This window comes from Oryx dammah, unplaced genomic scaffold (assembly GCF_014754425.2).
Source record: "Oryx dammah isolate SB20612 unplaced genomic scaffold, SCBI_Odam_1.1 HiC_scaffold_6, whole genome shotgun sequence".
Taxonomy (NCBI): Eukaryota; Metazoa; Chordata; class Mammalia; order Artiodactyla; family Bovidae; genus Oryx; species Oryx dammah.
The window spans coordinates 6330160-6344968 of record NW_024070190.1 but is presented as its reverse complement, the minus strand read 5'-3'; the positions used below and the strand labels follow the sequence as shown (position 1 = coordinate 6344968).

The 14809-nt window shown below is 38.9% G+C and overlaps 1 protein-coding gene across 1 annotated transcript in view; it reads left to right on the top strand.

Moving 5' to 3' along the window:
* LOC120865112 (ectodysplasin-A receptor-associated adapter protein-like) overlaps positions 1–14809 on the top strand; it is a 151511-nt gene that overhangs the window by 70978 nt on the left and 65724 nt on the right. The window lies entirely within an intron of this gene.

The window sequence follows — 14809 nt, the reverse complement described above, 5'->3', positions numbered from 1 at the left end:
ACTCTATTTTTTTTAAATGACTAAAGTATTCATAATCGATTGGATCCTTTGTGGTGGGGGGTGGGGGTGGGTGCAGCGTGGAGAGAGATGGGTACTTGTCTCTTTCAGCAGTTGCACAAATTAAAATGAAAAATCTCTGAACATCACAAGAAGTTGCCTGTTGAAATAACTAATGGTACAATCCCCTCTCTCTACAAAAGAAATGAGAAGGTGTGAAACAGAGAGCTTTTATTAAATTATTGGTGATGGACATCTCCAAGATGCAAGTAAGGTCCATCCATTTCTATTAACCTGTGAGAAATTCTATTCTGTAATGTTCAACCTAAACTTTCCCTCTGTTTTAACTGATTTAAATACCTCTCTTCATGCTGATGGTGCCAAGTGTAATTTACTGATGAAAAAGTACTGTTTTTTTCCACTGAGACTGCTGTGTCCCCGGTGTTGGTTATGGTGATTCACACATAGGTCCTTTGCACTTGTGTTTGCCTTTGGTGCCTCCTGCCTTCTCTCTCTATGAACGTCCATCTCCTGGCTCCTCTTCAGTTTTTCCTCCTTTCACAATGTTCCCATGTTCCCCAGAGAAAAACCTGGTTGGATAAAACTAATCGGTAATAGCATAAAACGGTTTGCCTTTAAAAAGGGATCAAAATAATATAACACAAAGGAACAAAATGCCAATGGTATAATTGAAGGAAGGAAAAACCTAAAGTCAAATATGCTGCTGCTGCTGCTGCTGCTAAGTTGCTTCAGTCGTGTCTGACTCTGTGCGACCCTATAGACCGCAGCCCACCAGGCTCCCCTGTCCCTGGGATTCTCCAGGCAAGAACTGTGGAGTGGGTTGCCATTTCCTTCTCCATCAAATATGCTAAGCACCATTTATTCTGTAAAATGGATTTTAAAAAATCAACTATCACTTATTTATTTGAACATTTCATAGTCTGGAAAATGAGAAGAATGAAAACCTTTCAGGTGACTGAAGCTTAGCAAATAGATCAGCCTGTGAAACAATGTGTGGAGGGGCAAGAGTATCAAGGAGCTTTCCAGGTAGTGCTAGTAGTAAGGAACCTACCTGCCAATGCAGAAGTAAGAGATGTGTGTTTGAGGAAACCCAGGTTTCCCTGAGTTGGGAAGATCCCCTAGAGGAGGGCATGGCAACCCACTCCAGTATCCTTGCCTGGAGAATCCCATGGACAGAGGAGCCTGGTGAGCTACAGTCCATGAGAATGCAAAGAGTCGGAAACGACTGAAGTAACTGAGCATTCCCTTGGATCAAAATTGATTTTGTTAAGCAGATACCTTTATGAAAATCATTTCCAAATTTTCTATTTAAAAATTTTAATTAATAGTTCAGTTCAGTTCAGTCGCTCAGTCGTGTCCGACTCTTTGCGACCCCATGAATCGCAGCACGCCAGGCCTCCCTGTCCATCACCAACTCCCGGAGTTCACTCAGACTCACGAACATCGAGTCAGTGATGCCATCCAGCCATCTCATCCTTGGTCGTCCCCTTCTCCTCCTGCGCCCAATCCCTCCCAGCATCAGAGTCTTCTCCAATGAGTCAACTCTTCGCATGAGGTGGCCAAAGTACTGGAGTTTCAGCTTTAGCATCAGTCCTTCCAAAGAACACCCAGGGCTGATCTCCTTCAGAATGGACTGGTTGGATCTCTTTGCAGTCCAAGGGACTCTCAAGAGTCTTCTCCAACACCCTAAGGTCCACATAAATTAATATTTATACTATATATTCTAATATTCTACTATATATTATAATTTTATAATTAGAACATTACAGGCAAAGCTAAAATCTCCTTTTAATTATTACTTTTTCTCATTCCCGGTCATTTTCCTGTTGCCAAGATATAGTCATTATCAGCCATTGTTATAAGCTTGACACATATCCATTCTTTAATAAAAACCAGCTTTCCTGAGGAATAATTGCCTGATAATCAAGTGTACAAATTTAAAATATACAATTTTAGAAGTTTTGACATATGCGTATACCTATGAAACCATCACCTCAAATACCGTTTTGCAAGCATATCCATCATGCCCAGAGTTGACTCATTTTCCTTTGTAATCTATTCTTCCTTGCCATCCCCATGGGTCAGCTTTCTGTCACTATAGATGATAGCTTGAATTTCAATAGGTTTATATAAATGGAGTCATACAGTATGTGCTCTTTCCTTTTTTTCCTGGCCTCGCTCACTGAGCATGACCATTTGAAGGTGCATCCATGTTGTTATATGTATCAGAGTCCACTCCTTTTGTGGCTGAATAGTATTTCATTATGGTGGCACTAGTGGTAAAAAATGCTCCTGCCAGTGCAGGAGATGCCAGAGATTTAGGTTCAGTCCCTGGGTCGGGAAGATCCCCTGGAGTATGAAATGGCAACCCACTCCAGTATTCTTGCCTGGAAAATTCAATGGACGGAGGAGCCAAGTGGGCTACAGTCCATGGGATCACAGAGTTGAGCATGGACGTACATATTTCATTATAAAGATAAGCCTCAATATTTTTACCCATTCATTTGTTAATGAACATTTGTTTCCAGTTTAGAGCTATTACAAATAAAGCTGCAGTAAACATTTGTGTTCAAGTTGTTGTCTAGACATGTGCTTCTTAAAAACTTGGGTAAATATCATACATGGAACAGCAAGATCATGTGGTAGGTGTATATGTAAAATTTTAAGAAACTGCCAGATGGTTTTCTGAAGAGATAGTACCCCTTAACATGCCAGCCATTAGGGAAGGATGGTTCCAGTTTCTCCACCTCCTTGCCACCACTTGATATTGTCAGTCTTTTAAATTTTAGCCATTCTAGCAAGTGTTAAGTAGTATCTCATTATGCTTTTAATTAGAATTTCTCAAAAGACTAATGATGTGACCATCTATTCATGTACTTATTTGCCATCTTCTTTGCTGAAGTATTTCTTTGTATGCTTTGTCCAGTTTCTTTTGTTGTTTTTGGGTTGTATGTTTCCGTATGTGTTGAGGGTTCTTTTTATTTTTGAATAAAAGTCCTTTGTCAAATACATTCTTGAAAATATTTTCTCCCAGAAGTTGCTGGGGTTTGCATTATTCTAAGTTTCTATAGAAAAGCAAAAGTTCTGAAATTGGATGAAGCTCAATATTTCAATTTTTTAATTGATGTTGTATTTTTGGTATTTTACTTAAGAAATCGTTGCTTAACCTGAAGCCACAAAAATTTCTTCTGCTTTCTTCTAGACATTTTACAGTTAGCTTTTGTATTTATGAACACATCTTTTAAATATGCTTTAACTACCCTTAGGTGAATAACTAAAGGTGGAATAACTGGATCATATAGTAGATGTACATTTAATTTTTAGGAAACTGCAAAATTATATCTGACTTCATTTTATCTCCTCTATTGTCTTTATTAGCCATAAATCTTATCTGTGTTATTTTGGTGGTTGCTTTAGCGTTTATTGTATACATCTTTAACATGTCACAGTGTATCTTTAATGATATAACAATTTTGTCTAAGAACCTTAGAAGAATATACTTCTAGTTATCTCTTCCAGGTTTTTGAGCCATTGTTGATATTAATTTTACCTCTACACATGGTATAAATTCCACATACATTGTTACTTTTTTGCTTTAAAAATCTATGAGCCTTTAAATACTCTTAATAAGAAGAAAATTCCTTTTCTTATTAACCATATATTCATCACGTCTGGTGCTCTTCATTCTTTGCATAGATCCAAATTCCCATCTAGTGCCATTCTGTCTGCCTGAGGGATTTTCTTTAACAATTTCCGTAATGCAGTTCTGCCAGAGGTAAACGAACTTAACTTTTGTATGTCTGAAAAAGTTTATTTTGTCTTCATTTTTGAAAAGCATTTCTACTGGGTATAAACTTCTATTGACAGTTTTTTCTTTCAATTATTTAAAGATGCTCCACTCTCTCCTGGGTTGCATGGGTGAGAAATCTGTTGTTATCCTTATTTTTATCTCTCTGTAATGCATATTGTTTTCCTGTGGCTGCTTTAAGATTTTTATCTTTGTCAGTGGCTTTGAGTAAGTTGATTATGCTGTGGCTTGGTGAAGTCATGTTCATATTTCTGGGGCTTTGGGTTCCCTGAGATTTAATTTAAGATTTTCATCAAATTTGGGAAACATTCACCCATTATTTCGTAAACATTTTTGGTCCCCCTTCTTCCTTCCATTTCAGGGATTTCAGTTACATATTTACTAGGTGACTTGAAGCTGTCCCACACTTAATTTTCACTTTTTAAATAAATTATTTTTGCTCTCCAAGTTTCATTTTCAGTATTTTCAGTTGCTATGTCTTCAAGTCACTAAGGGCTTCCCAGGTAGCTCAGTGGTAAAGAACCCGCTTGTCAATGCAGGAGACACAGGTTTGACACCTGGGTCGGGAAGATACCTTGGAGGAGGAAATGGCAACCTACTCCGGTATTGTTGCCTGAAAAATCCCATGGGCACAGGAGACCGGCAGGCTACAGTCCATGAGATTGCAAGGAGTCAGACACAAATTATTGACTGAGCACGTACACAAGTCACTAATTTTTTCTTTTGCAATGTCTTATCGGCTATTAATCCCAGTCAGTGTGTACCCCATTTTAGGTATTACAGCTTTAATCTCTGAAAGTTCTATTTTGGGTTTTTAATATTTTCTATGCACCACCACATCTCTGATTAGCTTGTTGAACCTGTAGAATAGTTATGATAAAAGTGCTAATGTCCTTCTCTGTGAATTCTAACATCTGTGTCAATTTTGGTTCTGTTGCAATTGACTAATTTTTCCTCTGAGTATGAGCCTGTATTTTCCTTCTTCTTGCAAACCTGGCCATCTGTGTATTCAGATATCATGCACATACTTTTATGGTATGTGCATAAAACCACCACATAACCCAGCAATCCCACTCCTAGGCATATACCCTGAGGAAATCAAAACTGAGAAAGACACATGTACCTCAATGTTCACTGCAGCACTATTTACGATAGCTAGAACATGGAAGCAACCTAGATGTCCATTGACAGATGAATGGGTAAAGAAGCTGTGGTACATATATACAATGGAATACTACTCCGCCATAAAAAGGAACACATTTGAATCTGTTCTAATGAGGTAGATGAAACTAGAGCCTATTTTACAGAGTGAAGTAAGTCTAAAAGAGAAAAATAAATATTGTATGCTGACACATATATTTGGAATCTGAAGAGAGGGCACTGATGAATTTATTTTCAGGGCAGCAATGGAGAAACAGACAGAGAACAGACCTATAGATGCGGTGGCAGGAGAGGAGGGAGAAGGGGAGATGTATGGAGAAAGTAACACAGAAATTTTCAATACCACATGTAAAATAGATAGCTAATGGGAATTTGCCGTGTGACTCAGGGAACTCAAACAGGGGCTCTGCAACAGGCTGAAGGGTGGGATTGGGGGGCGGAGATGGGAGGGAAGGGACATGGGTATACCTATGGCTGATTCTTGTTGATGTGTTGATGTATGACAGAAATCCACAAAATTCTGTAAAGCAATTATCCTTCAATTAAATTTTTTTTTTAAGTTTTATCCTTTTTGGTCTTGCTTTTAAGCTCTGTTAGCTGAACTGAGACAGTGCTTGCTTAGTCTAGGGACTAGGTTTTGCCCTGCTACTGAGGCAAAGCTCTTCCGTGAGCTCTATCAAGCGCCCATGAAATGTAAGGTTTTTTCTCAGTCTCACTGGTACAAACAGCACTATTACTGGCCCTGGGTGAGCACCAGGTACTGCTCCCTCTAATCCTCTCACATATTCCTCTAATGGTCCTTTCCTGAGTTTGGGATCATTTCCAACACGATTGCACCTACCATCGGTCGGTGTTATGCTAAGGAGTCAAGGGGGCATGCCATACTCTCCCAGCATCTTTCTGAGCAGTCTCTATAGACCTCTGTCCTGTGAGTTAGACAGGACAGGCTTGGTCTCCTCAGACTTCCAGCTGCATCTCTTCAAATCAGGGAGTCCACTGGGCTCTGCCTGGGGTCTCTTTCTCTGCACTGCAACCTGGAAATTCTCTCAAGGCAGTAAGCTGCAGCAATCTTAGGAATCACCTTGTTTATATGCCAGCTCTTGTGGATCACTTTCCTCCTTTGTCTGATGTGCAGTACCTTAAAAACCTGTCGTTTCACATATTTTGTCTGTTTTATTGCGGTTGTTATTGCTTCAGACAAGAAGGTGAATCAGCACCCTCTTTATCTTGGCTGTAAGGCAAAGTTGACATGTATCCACTTAAAAATTTTTATCTGTTGTTATAGAAAACAGAGATTGGTTTGTGTCTACCCCTCATCATTCTGCAACTTGTTGTTTTCATTTTTTAAAAAAAATAAGCTTATTTTTGGTAAGTTCTGTAAAATATTCCATTGCGTGATTATGTCGTATTTGTCCATTCTCCGGCTGATGGACATTTAGGCTGTTTCTGATCTTTGCTATTACAAACAATGCTGCAACCAGCCATCTCACACATGTCTCCTTGCATCTTATGTAAGAGTTCCTTTAGGGAATGTACGGAGGTCAAATTGCTCTCCAATGTGATCACATGAATTTACATTCCTACAATGTATGAAGACTTGTTTCTCCACAGTCTTACCAATAATTTATATTAGCAGCCTTTTAAGTTTAAGCCAACCTGCTAGTTCATTATTGTTTTCTTTTGTATTTCTCTTATTTTTAGGAAGTTGAGTCCCTTTTCATAGTTTTACTGACCATTTTTGTTTCTTCTAGGAATTTTCTATTTAGTCTTTGCCTAACCTTACATTTTTATTGTATTTTAATTTGAATAAATTCTTAAAATTTTAGATAATAATCTTATTTTATATATGGCATTATATGTTATGTAATATTCTATTTTATAATTATAAATAAAATATTTTATAATTACATTTTATTTTGTATCTTATAATTTTAAAATAGAACATTATTTATATAATTAGTTTCTCTGAGTTTATATCCTGTTTTATGATTTTCTATTGTCTTAATGGCACAGAATTTGAATTTTATGTGTTCAGGTTTATCAGAATTTTATGTCTTATGATTTTTCTCCTTAAAGAAAGCTTTTCCTGTTACAAAAGTTATTCAGAGATTCTCACATATTCTCTCTTAATAATTTTTAAAATGTTTTAAAGTGAGATATTTAATCTACTTGAATTTTACTTTTGTATATACAGTGAGGCAGGAATACAAATTGTACTGTTCCTATAAATAGCAAAATATCTTCCTAATACTGTTTCTTGAACTGTCCATCTTTTCACCATTTAACTGTCTCTATCATATAGCAGGTTTCATTAATCCACTGTTACTCACTATTGATCTTGCCATCTTTGAAGGACATTCCCTCTCTTTGCTATTCTTTTTCAATGTGATTTGACTTTACCTTTCCATATGAATTTGCAATCAGGCTCATGTTCCAGGAAAAGGTCTTGTTAGTGTGATTCAGTTTATATAGAACCTTCAGATTCATTGCATGCATGCTGAATCTCTTCAGTCATGAATTTGTTCCTAGTTATTCTATAGCTTTCTTTTCTGCTGTAAATGAGATCATTCCTGCCTGGCTGGTTATCACTGGTGTACAAGAAAGCTGTTGGTGTTCCTTTCGTGGAACTTTCTCTCTCCTCTGACCTAGATTCACTTATTAGTTCTAAAAGTTCTCAACTGACTCACTTGGATCCACCTTTGTGCTTTAGCTTAGAATAAATTCTAAATGACAAGTTGTTAAATTAATTGTTTAAATGACTGGTGATTTTGTAGATTCCAGAGTCACCAATTTGAGCCTGTGCTCTATATTCTCAGGGTACAAAACACAGGAAACTATGCTCTCAGGTGCTGACTGTGCAATTTTTAGTTGATCACTGATAACGCTCATTTGCCCTTCTCACAGCAAGAACAAAACAAAATCTCCTCTAGCTGATTTTCGTTAGTTGGGTTTCAGGTTTTAACATATCTGTTCATCTCTTTGTATAGACTTTCTCTCAAAATCTGGAGCATGAAATAAATTGTTAGTTCAGTTCAGTCGCTCAGTTGTCTCCGACTCTTTGCGACCCGTGAATCGCAGCACGCCAGGCCTCCCTGTCCATCACCATCTCCCGGAGTTCACTCAGACTCACGTCCATCGAGTCCGTGATGCCATCCAGCCATCTCATCCTCGGTCATCCCCTTCTCCTCCTGCCCCCAATCCCTCCCAGCATCAGAGTCTTTTCCAATGAGTCAACTCTTCGCATGAGGTTATATATAAAGATATTCACTAAGAAAGCAGCTGGAAATAATACCATGTCAAGGCACCATGACACATGGTATGGTGAGTGAGACCCCTGAGGCTGGAGGAGGATTTCTAGAATAAATTTTAGTGCTCACTGCCCAGTCTCAGCTTTTCTCCATGTCCTTCTTTTCCTCTTCCCATCTCTCATACCCTACCCATGGCATTCTAAGTGTTTTAGCCAAATACCATATGAAGAATCACCCACACTGTGCTGTTCCCTTTTGGGGAAACCAAACACAGCACAAAAACTGTGGTTTTCTAGCTTAAGCATCTTGATGTGTAGATAATTCAAAGTAAGCTTATAGGTGTAGACAAGAGAGATTTAATCTTGTGTATGTAGAAGGGCAGGCATTGCATAAGTGAAAAGTAGAAGAACCTTTAAAAACTATTCATGCATAAATCAAAGCTACAGTGAGGTAGCATCTCACACCGGTCAGAATGGTCATCATTAAAAAGTCTACAGACAAGAAATGCTGGAGAGGGTGTGGAGAAAATGGAACCCCCTTACACTGTTGGTGGGGATGCAAGCTGGTACAGCCACTATGGAGAACAGTAGATAGGTTCCTTAAAAAACTAAAAATAGAAATATCACAGTATCCAGCAATCCCACTCTTGGGCATATATCTGGACAAAACTATAATTCAAAGGGAATTCTAGCAAAACATCTACTTCTTTGGTTACGTGGATCACAACAAATTGTGGAAAATTCTTAAAGAGATGGGAATACCAGACCACCTCACCTGTCTCCTGAGGAATCTGTATGCAGCTCAAAAAGCAACAGTTAGAACCTGACATAGAACAACAGACTGTTTCAAAATTGGGAAAGGACTACAACAAAGTGGTATATTTTCACCCTGCTTATTTAACTTCTGTGCAGAGTACATCATGTGAAATGCTGGGCTGGTTGACTCACAAGCTGTAATTAAGATTTCTGGGAGAAATATTAACAACCTCAGATATGCAGATGATATTATGATTGGCAGGAAGCTAAGAGGAGCTAAAGAGCCTCTTGATGAAGGTCAAAGAGGAGAGTGCATAAGCTGGCTTAAAACTCAACATTCAAAAGATGAAGATCATGGCATCTGGTCCCATTGCTTCATGGAAAATAAAAGGGGAAAAAGTAGAAGCAATGACAGACTTTATTTTCTTGGGCTCCAAAATCATTGCTGTCAGTGACTGCAGCCATGAAATTAAGAGACGCTTGGTCCTTGGAAGGAAAACTATGACTAACCTAGACAGCATATTAAAAAGCAGAGACATCACTTTGCCAACAAAGATCCACATAGTCAAACCTATGGTTTTTCCAGTAGTCATGTATGGATGTGAGAGTTGGACCATAAAGAATGCTGAACTCCAAAGAACTGATGCTTTTGAATTGTGGTGCTGGAGAAGACTCTTGAGAGTCCCTTGGGACTTCAAGGAGCTCAAATCATTCAATCCTAAAGGAAATTAACCCTGGATATTCATTGAAAGGGCTGATGCTGAAGCTTCAATACTTTGATGCACCTGATGCGAAGAGCCAACCCATTGGAAAAGACCTTGAGGCTGGGAAAGATTGAAGGCAAAAGGGGAAGAGGGTGGCAGGGGATGAGATGGTTAGATAGCATCACTAACTCAATGGACAGACAGGAATTTGAGCAAACTCAAGGAGATGGTGAACGACAGGGGAGCCTGGTGTGCTGCAGTCCATAGAGTCGAAATGAGTTGGACACAACTTAGTGACTGAACAACAACAACATAATTCAAAAAGATACATGCAGCTATATGTTGCTAAGTTGCTTCAATCTTGTCCGACTCTGTGCGACCCTATAGACGGCAGCCCACCAGGCTCCCCCGTCCCTGGGATTCTCCAGGTAAGAACATTGGAGTGGGTTGCCATTTCCTTCTCCAATGCATGAAAGTGAAAAGTGAAAGTGAAGTCGCTCAGTCGTGTCCGACTCTTGGCGACCCCATGGACTGCCGCCTACCAGGCTCCTCCGTCCATGGGATTTTCCCGGCAAGAGTACTGGAGTGGGATGTCATTGCCTTCTCTGAGCTGTATGTTAATAGGAGCATTATTCACAATAGCCAAGACATGGAAACAACCTAAATGTCCATTGACAGAGGAATGGATAAAGCAGAGGCGGCACATATATACAATGGAATACTAACTACTCAGCCATAAAAAGAAGGAAATGCCATTTGCAGCAACATGGATGCAACCAGAGATTATTATACTAAGTGAAATAAGTCAGAAAAAGAAAGATAAATACCACATAGAATCACTTATATGTGGAATCTAAAATATGACACAAATAAACCTAACTAGGAAACAGAAACTGACTCACAGACATATAGAACAGACCTGTGGTCGCCAAGAGGGAGGGTTTAGGGGAGGGATGGACTAGGAATTGGCGTTGGTAGATACAAACTATTGCATAAGGAATGGATAAACAAAGTCCTGCTGAATAGCACGGGCCTCCCTGGTGGTTCAGACAGCAAAGAATCTGCCTGCAATGTAGGAAACCTGGGTTTGATCCCTGGATTGGGAAGATTCCCTGGAGAAGGGAATAGCTACCCACTGCAGTGTTCTTGCCTGGAGAATTCCATGGGCAGAGGAGCCTGGCAGGCTATGGTTCATAGGGTTGCAAAGAGTCAGATAAAACTGAGGGACTAACACACACCTACTGTATAGCACAGGAAACTATATTTAATATCCTGAGATAAATCATAATGGAAAAGAATATAAAAAAGAATATATACGTATATAACTGAATCACTTTGCTGTACAGCAGAAGTTAACACAACATTGTAAATCAACTGTATTCCAATAAAAAAGAACTATTTCTGCTTTAACATATGCAGCAGGACATTGTGTCCCTGTCAAACAGTATTCATATCAGCAAAAATGATAATATTTTCCTTATTTCAGTTTTTCAGTCCCTCTGTTAACATTTTGGAATACATCATTTTTATGCATATATGCAAACCTACAAGGGAATCAAATGGTATGAGACAATGAATGCTTAAAAAGGTCACCAAAAATAAAGGGCCATAAAAAGACATTTTAAAATTTCAAATATTAATTTCACTCACATTTGGACAAGGATGTAAATTCACCTCTGTAGTAAATTACAGTGTATTGTAAAGATGAAATGGTTCTTGGCCTGCATTCTCTCCTCACCCCATCCTATCCTCCACACAGCTGCCAGACTAATCCTCTAAAAACACCAATTTTCATATGCAACTTCTCAAAAACAAGCTTCCTGGCTTCCTGTTGCTGAAAAATAGTTTCAAGTGCTTTTGTCTGGCATTCAAGGCTCTCTCCCTCCCAAACATTTCACTCCTGCTTATTTCTTCCACTGCACACAGGTTCTGTGATCTTGGGGTATGTAAAGACCCATCTTGAGAATTCCATGGAGGTCCAGTGGTTAAGACTCTGTACTTCCACTGAACGGGGCTGGGGTTTGATCCCTAGTCTGAGAACTAAGGTTCCACATACTGTGTGGCAAAAAAACAAAACGAAAAACAAACCCATCTCCCAGCCGTCCCACTGAGGGCCCCATGCTTCTTCCAGGATTGTTGGCTCATTCGGCAATGCTTAGAAAGGCTATTCCTGGGTCATGTGCCAATCCTTAGAGTCAGGAGGCAGGGGTGATGGTGCCATTGCCTGATCACATGGATTGACTGTGGAATGATGGTTCTCCGGGAGAAAACTGACATTCCTATGAGAAGTTATATAGCAAAAACAACAGAGAGCCATTACCACTGCTTTAACATACTCTAGTCAAACATCCGCAAATACCTGTTCAAATGAACTTATTAACCCTCATTTGGGCCTCTTCCACCACACATACGGCCTCAAGGGTATATCAGATCAATTCAACTGAGGGATTGTCCCAGTCTGGAATGTAAGGAGTCTCCTGTGGTCCTAAATCCACATGCTTTCATTGCAGGTCTAACCAGTTTACTGAGTTCATTTGTTCACAATATGCATACCTTTTGAAATAAGGAAGTATAACTTTTTATCTCAGGTTGCATAAATTTAATAACACCCAAAATAATGTAAAATGAGAAAAAGCAACATATTTCAGTGATGAATCAAATAAGCTATGTTTTGAGTTGCTGTTTTCCCCTTTTGAAGATAACATTTCTGATCACGGTCATTGTCTGTGCAAAGACACAAGACCAGCAGTTTTCCCTCCACTTTAAGCTTTATAAATGAATGTCTCAAAATTTGCCTGAAAGCTTCCATGGCAAACTTGTCAGTCTGAAGGTGGTTACCACCAAGCCACTTGAGCTTACATATGTCTTCAGTCCCTTTTTTATACACATGTCATTTCCTGTTTTAAACTTTCATCATCTCAGTTCTACTGTGGATGAGTATTTGCAAATCTGACTCCTAAAATTTCAGGGCTTTCTTACTTTGGTTTCCCAGGGCTTGGCATTTTCTTTGGTGCATACAGAGCTATCAATCAATCCATTGATCCATGCTATGTGTGAACACTATAACAAATATTGGTTCATTTTTTGTAACAAAGGGAATAGGAGCTTCTCACAGTAAAGTTAAATTCCAAGGAAAAAATGAAGGCAGGAAGGTAGCTGGTTTATTTGTACCTACTATAAGCAAGGCACTTTTAGGTATTTTTATATATTTGTTTGTTGTTCTTGTTCAGTTGCTAAGTTGTGTCTGACTCTTGGCAACTCCATGAACTGCAGCACGCCAGGCTCCTCGATCCTCCACCATCTCCTGGAGTTTGCTCAGATTGCTGTCCATTGAGTTGGAGATGCTGTCTAACCATCTCATACTCTGCCATCCCCTTCTCCTTTCCCCTTCAGGGTTTTTTCCAATGAGTCGGCTCTTTCCATCAGGTGGCCAAAGAATTAGAGCTTCAGCAACAGTCCTTCCAATGAATATCCAGGGTTGATTTCCTTTAGAATTGACTGGTTTGATCTCCTTGCACTCTAAGGGACTCCCAAGAGTATTCTCCAGCACCACACTTTGAAAGCATCAATTCTTTGGTACTCAGCCTTCTTCATTGTCCATCTTGGGTGGATTTATAACTTCACTGAGTTACAAAAGCCCTTTCACCATGACAAGGCTGTGATCCATGAAGGGGATTTTTATATATACATGATTTCATTTCACTTTCATAACCCTACACATTCTTACAGACTTGGAGTTTCGATTACTTGCTAAAGTAACAAAACTCTTGGTGAGAGACCCATGAGTCAAACCCAGCATGTCTGACTCTGTGATTTATTGTGATTCTGAGATTCATCAGTTAATTTAGGTGCTATTAAGAAAAGTAGAAAATGTCTATGTTAAAAAATGTTTTAAAACACACTGCAGGCATCAGTAGAAGCTAAAGCAGGACAGTGTGACAACAAATAGATTGTATGAGAGCACTTTGGGAACTCTGGTGGATGATAGTTGTTCTTTAATTAGCTTTTTGTAAATTTAAAAATTAGTTCCATTTGGATTAGCCTTTAGAGTTCACAAAACACATGGGAAAAATAAGGTAATGAGGGGTTATGGTTGTAATTCATAAGATCAGGTACAAGGAAATAGAATGAAAGGGAATAATAACCTTTATTATATATAGTACATTTTCTTTAAAAAAATTAACCTTAAAGTGTGTTTCTGCCGCCTGCCTTCTATTTGTATAATAAGACTGAGAGTAATAAAACAATGAATTCAGGGTTTTGAAAAGCAAACCGGCTTTAGAGCAACGCTTGAGGTTGTGTTCCTGACTTGATATGTGGTTCTTGACAACCAACCTCAGAAATAATTCCACCTTCATGAGAAGTAAAGAACCACAAACCAAACCTCAGAATGGATGCTAAAACACCCTTTAAAAAAATTTCCCTTCCTATCAGAAGGCAGACCAAAAGGAAGTTCATCCTCCCACCCACAAATTCCCCAGCAAGCTCTCCATCAGAAGGTCCACACTCAGCGTGACCTTCTTCTTTGAGCCTCTAGTTCCTTCCATGGCATATTCTAGAGAATAAGGAAACGATCTGGGATCTGGAGAGTGCCATGGGCCTCAGGACTACTAAACAGATGGGGAGAGGCACAAAGCAGGCCTCTGGTTGCCAAGAGGGTATGTATGATAGATACTTTCTGCTTTCCTGCATTTTTAGAGCTGGGTTTTAGCTAGAGGCTGCTCCTTTCTGATAAATTGACTAAAAGCTATTAGTTATCTCTTTCCAGTTAATCTCTACCTTTCAATTCTTACCTGTGAAGAAAGACAGAGATTTTAAACCCTTAAGAGATTCCTTTTAAATTACCTGTAACCACTGTATAAAAAAAGATTTATGATTGATGCTAGATTTAGTTAAAATATAACCAACATATATATATTCTTAGTAAAGGATTCCAGTCGTGCACACGCAACTGGAATAAAATGAAATGAAAATTAAAATTTTAAAAGACCTTTTTTTTTTTTTTGCTTTTAAATATTTTTTAATACAAAAATACCCACACACAATCTTCCAAACACAAAGGCCAGTCTCCCTGGCCTTTGGGGTACCAGGTGCTACCGCCAGTTTTGAGACAAA